Source organism: Mustela putorius, unplaced genomic scaffold, assembly GCF_011764305.1.
Source record: "Mustela putorius furo isolate JIRA1106 unplaced genomic scaffold, ASM1176430v1.1 tig00003834_pilon_pilon_pilon, whole genome shotgun sequence".
NCBI classification, from domain to species: domain Eukaryota; kingdom Metazoa; phylum Chordata; class Mammalia; order Carnivora; family Mustelidae; genus Mustela; species Mustela putorius.
The window spans coordinates 18,973,792-18,982,256 of NW_025421987.1; positions in this window are offsets into that span (position 1 = coordinate 18,973,792).

Consider the following 8,465-nt stretch of genomic DNA (forward strand, 5'->3'; position numbering starts at 1 on the left):
CTTCTGGCTCCACACTCAGTGGGGAGTCTGCTTCAAGACTCTCTCCTTCTGCCCCTCCCCTGTCTTGAGCTTGTGTATGACCTCTTTCTTCCTCTCTCGAAAATAAATAAATCTTTTTAAAAAATTATACTGTAGTTAAGAATGATGCCCAAATAGCATTAAACGATACACAGAATACTTTCTTTCTGCCTCTGATCATTCCCTTTTTACTCTCTATAGCAACTGTGCCAAATGTTCCTCTTACCCTTCATGATCCCTGCCTTCTCTCCCTCAACAGATGACTACGTCTCCTGTTCAGAGAGAAAACACATCTACAACACACAAAACCTCCAAGTTCCTGCCATTTTCCACCCTTTCCCAATACATATGTGCTCACATGTTCACTGGCTACAAAATTATTTCCTTCACTTATCTTCTTTCCCCTGAACTATACAAAGTATTTAGGAAGGTATTTGACATAAACTAATGTGCTCAAATAAGTCTGGTGCTGCTGCTTCTTCTTCTTCTTCTTCCTCTTCTTCTTCTTCTTTTTGCTTTGCTTTTTACTTTTTGAGAAAAATAGGTAAACACACACTGAGTATAAAATTTTAGAGTCTCTTTCCAAACTGTCTTCCCTATTTCTACTCCCAGTTTCTTGTATATTTTTCCAGGTACAGTCTATATACAAATAAGCAACTATATTCATACATATTCTTTATGTTTTTCTTCTGCTTTTTCACTTTAAAATATGTTTTAGAAATCTTAGGTCAGGATATAAAGAGCTTACTTATTCATTATAAGTATGCACAATAATTTATTTGTCTATATGTATTGATGACACTTTCATTTATTATACATGGAAATATATTCATAGGATAAATTCTTAGAAATAGAATGACTATATCAAAGGTTATCAACACATTGTCTCCATGGGTTGTACCAGTTTATGGCAGCAGTGTATAAGAGTAATTTAACTTTTTTTTTAAGATTTTATTTATTTATCAGGCAGAGATCACAAGTAGGCAGAGAGGCAGGCAGAGAGAGAGAGGGGGAAGCAGACTACCCGCCAAGCAGAGAGCCCAATGCGGGGCTTGATCCCAGGACGCTGGGATCATGACCTGAGCCGAAGGCAGAGGCTTTAACCCACTGAGCCACCCAAGCACGCCAGCAGTGTGTAAGAGTAAATGCTTCCCTCAGTCTCAATCAACACAGAGTATTTTCCATTCATTATTCATTCATCAGATTTTTTTTGAGTGACTATTATGAGCCAAATTTTGTACCAGGCCCAGGAACTAAAGTGTTGCTCTTATACAGCTTACATTCTAATGAGGAAAGGTGCAATAAACAAATAAAGAAATGGCAGTTGAGTTTATAATTTAACTCTTCACTTTGCCTGAGAGCTTATTTCCCATGCTGCATAAGTATACCAAATTATGTTTGTGTTTAAAAAACAACAACAACAACAACAAATTTCTCAATCCAGAATTTCTGTCTCTTATTTTTACCTTTTCAAAAGTTTCTAGATTTTAACTTTTTTCATCAGTAATCAAACCTCTTAAAAGAATGCTTCATATGACTTTCTCCAATTCTTCATCTTCCATTTATTCTTCAGCGCATTGCCTTCTTCAATCCCTGTGATTTTATAGATATGTAGGGATTCAGCTAATAATATATGAGTTCAATTTCCAATCCAGATTTGCCTTCTAGATGATTCCATACAGGTTGTCTTATATGTTAGTCTAAGTGTATTTGAAACTATTACTTTCATCATGACCCTATCCTTTTCCCTTCCCACCAAACCTCCTTTTCCTATGTTCTCTCTATGTATATAATGTCGTCCTCCAACTAGTTGCCTTTCATGGAACACAGGAATCATTCTAGGCTCCTCCTTTCACCTCAAGCTTCACCGCCCCCCAAATTAAGTTAACTGTCAAATCCTGACATACACTAAAATAGGGTTTAAAACCGTTTTGTCTCCTCATCTCCTCGTTCCATTCCTAGGCTGAAAACTCATTGTCTCTCACCTAGTCTATTTAATAATCTCTTTTTATTTTTTTAAAGACTTTATTTATTTATTTGACAGACAGAGATCACAAGTAGGCAGAAGCAGGCAGAGAGAGAGAGAGGAGGAAGCAGGCTCCCTGCTGAACAGAGAGCCTGATGCGGGGCTCCATCCCAGGACCTGGGGACCATGGGAACATGATCTGAGCCAAAGGCAAAAGCCTTAACCCACTGAGCCACCAAGGCACCCCTATTTAATAATCTCTTATCATAGACTCTAACCTTTACCCAATTCTGCCTCATATTCTTCAATGGCTCTGCATGGCCTCCAGCATTATGGTACATAAAACTCTTACTTCCTGACCAATTTTTCCACCTCAACAGTCATATCCAATCAAATTATCTCCTACCATACTCCTCCTGATATTATATCTTTGCAAAAAAGCCTTCACTGCAACCTACTACTCCCAACCTTCTATTGATCGAGGAAACTTTTTTCCAAGTCTTTGATTAAATTTAAATTCCTGTGTAAGGTCTTTTCTGGTCTTTCACAGCAGAACTGCTGCAGCTTCCTATGAATGATCATGGCTTCTTTCTTACGTATTTATCAATGTATGTATCACACAGTACATTTCAGGTTATAAGAACTGCCTTGATTCTCGGGCTTCACATGGTGGCAAAGGCATTTCAAGAAATCTAAACTTAAATAATCATGGCTAAATGTCCAGTAGAAAAATTAGAATTCCTCTTCTTCAGAACTACAAAATTGCCAAGACTCACTTGTTTTTGGTACATGCTCACTACCAAACTCATCATTGTTAGTTATAATCATTCCCATTACCTGAGCCAAAATCAAGAGTCAGACTATTAACCAACTAAGCCACCCAGGTGCCCATGACATATTCATTTTTATATCCAGACTGTCAACTACAATGCTGAAACGAAATTAATATTTGCTCAATAGATAAATGTGTCTTTCCTGAACTACTGTTAAACAATATAGTCCTTGATATCATGGGCTGCATCTTTCTTTTTTAAGAAGATTTTATTTATTTATTTATTTATTTATTTATCTGATAGAGAGGGAGAGATCACAAGCAGGCAGAGAGAGAGGGGGAAGCAGGCTCCCCACTGAGCAGAGATCCTGACACAGGACTCGATCCCAGGGCCTTGATATCATGACCTGAGCTGAAGGCAGATGCTTAACCGACTGAGCCACACAGCTATCCCTGGGCTGCATCTTTTATACAAATGCATGTAGAACCTAACACACATTGCATTACTTAATTAATTTTATCAACTGATGCTCAAAACTTAGGGAACAAATCAGGAGGGTCAACCATTGTGCCTTCCAATATTTTGTCATTCTGTCCAGATGACAGCTCTGATTTGTTCTAGGCTAAGTCACAACTAGGTAATATACAAATCACCATCATTTAACCATACCATATCTGAAACATCCAACAAACTCTTTGTAACTTGTTGGTAATTTTCTCTAAAATATATGACTTTACTGGAGTAAATTCTAAGTACAGGCATTAAGATACTTTTAATCTAAAGATAATAATAACCACTACTATAGTAGTAAACAAAGTAGAAGAAGGGTAGAAGTGACTGAAGTTACTGAATGAGAACTTGTATTTTAAATTATAAAAAGCTGGCCCAAAAATCTTGGACAAGAGAAAAACTATTTTGTAGCAACTTCTGTATTCTCAGATGGAAAAAAAAAAGTTAAGTCAAAGTACATGAAGAGGAGTTCTCCTTTCTTGTTATTCAGATATAGACAGATTTCTCATAATTATTTTGGGATCAAGTCTCAAGATGTTATTATCTTAACCTTGTGCTTCAATCTGTATTTTTGGATTTCAGGATAAATTACTGTGTAAAACACAGAAATACAAGATATTATATTCCATAGCATTATGTAAAGCCAACTAAATACAATGAAAATAGAAATGCCCATCTTATTTAACATTGTGGCTACTTTATACTGTACATTTAAAGAAAGCTAGTGTATATTTAAGCTAAACATGTTTTAGTCAATCACTGCCTATCTTATCCAGGTTAAAAAGTTAAGCTTTTCCTCATATTATAGTTAATAGCCTATAGTTAATAACCAGCAGACTGGAAGACCAGATTATGCCTAAGCAGAGCTCCAAGTAATGGCTATATAATAAATACCTGTCTTGTGTTTCAGTGCTGAACACTCTATAATATCATTAATTGAAGATGATCAATCAATTACCCAATTTCAACTGACAGCAATTAAGCACTTATACTGTTACTATATTATACTTTGTATACCAGCCCTAACAAGCCAGTGGTGTCCAATAAATGTCAATATTAAATATTTGTTTCTTTAGATACTCAGTTAATCAAAGTGGTAGTTACTAAATTTACCAAATACAATGCTGTAGTTTATAAAGCTTAAGTAAAGGGGGTCAAAAGAGAGAAAGTGAATTAAAGATGGAAAAAGAAGAGAAATACTTCCAATTTAACATATTTACAAAAGAAAAATAGAATAAAATGGAAAAGCATACATCCCAATCATGTGAAATACCTTTCATCCCATTAGTTACATTTGCATAAAATATAAGATATAATAGTCTAATGTTTTTCAAGCACTGGCTAATAAAAAAAAGCAGAGAGAAAAAAAGAGATCATTGTGCTTTGCCAGCGTGGTGCAGTTAACTAGTTATTATGCACTAAAAAGATTGAAGTTGTCAAATTAAAAATCATCACTAAAATTAGATCTCTTTTAATCTCATAACAGTTTTCACTGAGTTTTAACACATCCCAAGCATGTGATTTTTTTTTAAGAAAATAATTTACCATGACATTTTGATTTATGTTCAGGTAAATTTAGCTATTTTCTTTCCACATTTTAAGAAAGACTTTGTCTGATCTGATATTTTATTCTAGATTAAGAATATAAAATTACGTATCTGGATTAAGATATTTACCAGACTGTTAATAATTAATTTGAGAAAGAAAGTTTTTAGGGGTGACTGTGTGGTTCATTTGATTGGTTGTCTAACTCTTTTTTTTTTTTTTTAAGATTTTATTTATTTATTTGACAGAGAGAGATCACAAGCAGGCAGAGAGGCAGGCAGAGAGAGGAGGAAGCAGGCTCCCCATCCAGAGAGCCCAATGCGAGGCTCGATCGCAGGACCCTGAGATCATGACCTGAGCCGAAGGCAGCGGCTCAACCCACTGAGCCACCCAGGAGCCCCGGTTGTCTAACTCTTGATCTCAGCTCAGATCAAGGTCTCAGGATCATGGGATTGAGCCCCACCCTAGGCTCCGTGCTCAGCAAGGAGTCTGCTTGAGATTCTCTCTCTCCCTCTCCCTCTCCCCATCCCCTGCCACCATACACACTCTCTTTCTCTCACGCTCTCTAAATAAATAAATAAATAAATCTTCTTTAAAAAAGAAAATTTTAGGGGCACCTGGGTGGCTCAGTTAAGCCTCTGCCTTCGGCTTAGGTCATGATCTCAGGGTCCTGGGATTGAGCTCTGCATCTGCTGAGAGCAGAGAGAACTCTGCATCTGCTTTCCCCTCACTCTCTGCCTGCCTCTCTGTGTACTTGTGATCTCTCTCTCTCTCTTTCTATCTCTCTCTCTCTCTCTCTGTGAAATAAATAAATTAAATTAAATTAAAATCTATTTTTTAAAATTCATCTTTAAAAAAAAGAAAATTTAAAAAATATTCTTCATATCTAACATATAGAAAATTCAGCTTTTTAGTATCTTTCCAGTAAAGGTACAGAATTTCTAGATTCTTTGTCTAGTTCCTGGTGATAGGCACTTATATAAGACATATTATATCCAGTATCACTATGGAATAAACTATTTGCCTTATTGAATACTCAAGAAGAAGTAATGTCAGGCAAGGAGGAGAGAAAGATCACAAACATATTCTTTCAAAATCTGATCTCTAGCTTGCTAACCCATTACTTGTTTTCTGTTTTAACTCAAATATTAGAAGAATACATCATTTCTCACCCACAGTAATTGCACATTGTTTCCTCCCACTACCACCATCTTTTTGTAGGATTAAGAAACTTTTGTGGAATTAGACAATGGTGGTAATACAGATACTATAAAATGAAGACCGAAGTAAAAATAAAAATACCAGAATACTTTTCACCTTGTTATATACATTTAATGCCTTCACTAATGCTTACTACAGAGGACAAATATAAATACTGAGTTTATTAGGGGCTAGGACCTAACGATTTACATTTAATCTTCAACCACACTTTAGAAGACCTGAATCTTACTATCTTCACTTCACCAAAGAAGGCGAGTCTTTGAAAGTTGAAATGACTTTTTGAGCTCATACTAGTAAATGGGGAGACAGGCTTCAGATGAAGATCTGTTTAACTCTAGCACTGTGGCTTCTATTCACAATATGTGATAGTCTCTTAATAAACTGAAACCCCAGTTTCAGAAATAAGCATCAGTTCTTACTGCCCTCACAGCCCCATCCCTTCCATATCCTCTATCCCTCCTCTGCTCATACACATACACACATTTAGCTTCTTCCAAGGTAGGTTTTAGCAACAAATAAAAGAAGTAATGTAACATACTGAGTTTGTGCATGTGTATTTGCTTCCTTTTCCATTACCAGTGCTTTTACAGATGGTTTCACAGTTCACTGAATGTAGTGCAGTTTTCCCTAAGATTTTTCATTGTTGCAGTTTGTTTTTCCATTTTTAGCAGACTCCTATGCAGGTGTCTCTTAAAAAAAATAACCAGAATCATCCATGCAATGAAATATGTGAATGTGTAAATTTCATTTAAAATCAGAATTGCTGCTCTTTCTAAATATATTTAAGATTCAGTAAAAGTCAGTTAATCCTTCAATGGTTAAAACTGTTTTCATTAACGGTCTTAATGAAAATATTGCTTAATATTTTCAATATTCAGTTATGGCTGTTTTGGTTATTAATTCCTAACAATCACCTAGCAGTATATCTGCTTGTATTAGTCTGGGCCTGGTCAGGGAAACAGAGTCACTCAATACATTCCTGTAATATTAATTAATTAATGAAGACATTGGAGTTTAAGTTAATATGGAACACCAAGGGGGAAAAAGTCAAGAAAGTCAAAATTTAATTCCATCCAATTGTTGCCTAAAGTCAAAGGAGACACTGAAGCACCTTAGCCCAAAGCCCCTAAGTAGGTAGTTCTCAAAGACTTTCTTGGAAACTGTTGTAGCTCTCCAAAAATCTGAGAAAATTCCCAACAATGGTTTCCAAGAGCACACAGAAGCTGCTGTCAATGTTTGACCATGCGTCTGTCTGCAACCACCTTCAGATAGTCATCAACCACCCTTCTCTTCTACTTCCCAAACCTTGTGGTAATTCCTCTCACTATCAAATTCTAAAGCCAGATTTAAAGAAGCAGATTCTGGGATGTAGTTCCTTACTACTCCTTACTCTGCAGGTACTGGGAGCCCATGGTGATGCCAAAATGACAACAAACAGTCAAGCATAGTCCATCCTTGTAAACTTATCAGCAATACACATGACATTGGCTTTGAAATAAGGTACTATATTGAAAAAACAGTGAGAAGACTGTTAGTGCACAAACTTTTGGTGGCTGAAAAGGAGGTGATGAAACCCTCTTGGAGACTAGAAGGGAAGCCCATGTTTTGAAGTAGCGAAACAATTTGTAAGTGTGGCCTCCAGTAACCTGAAAGGTCAATGTTCTTGATGAACTTATGGATCTGGCCAAGAGGCAAAACGTTTCAAATGCCAACTGACAGTTTTTTAGCTTTATGTAATAAGCTATGGAAAGCAGGAGAGGAATAAAGTTTACAAGCAAAATTTAGAAGAAATATATAAGAATCAGGACTTGTCAAGATAGGAAAACAAACCTATTTCCTATCACTGATCTATCTAGATAGCCAAAGATTGTCAAAATAAAAATGGCCTTAGGATGAAGAATAGACAAGGGTATGGTCATAAAATAATTTATTAGGTTTCAGAAAGATTTAAAGAAGTGCCTAGTGAAGTCCTCAGCTAGGCAAAAAGGCTTCTGAAAATCTTAAAGATGTGGCCCAATAGCCCTAATACTCTAGGCAAAGTAAAGAGAAGCCTGTCTTGGAAAATTATGCATGTGAAATGTTGGGACCTGTCATGACTTCCAGTCAGATTCACAAAGTTTTTAAGAGAATTTTATTTATTTTGGACCAAAGGGGAAAGATACAGTTCAAAATGAAAAGATTTTCTATAGGCAGAAAGCACACTGTGAAGTCTACTTAGTTGTAAATCCAGACTATTTCTCATAGAAATACAGGATCTCTCAGAGCAGAGTCAAGAACCCAAAGAAGGGATTCAAGAGCCACAGTGGATTAGAGAACTAAATTAACAAGTAGAAGTGGATCTAATGAGGGTATATTTCTAACCCTCAGAATAGAGCATTCTCACAGCATTTGCCTGGGTGGGCTTAAATCAATGGCTGTTATGTACCTCCATT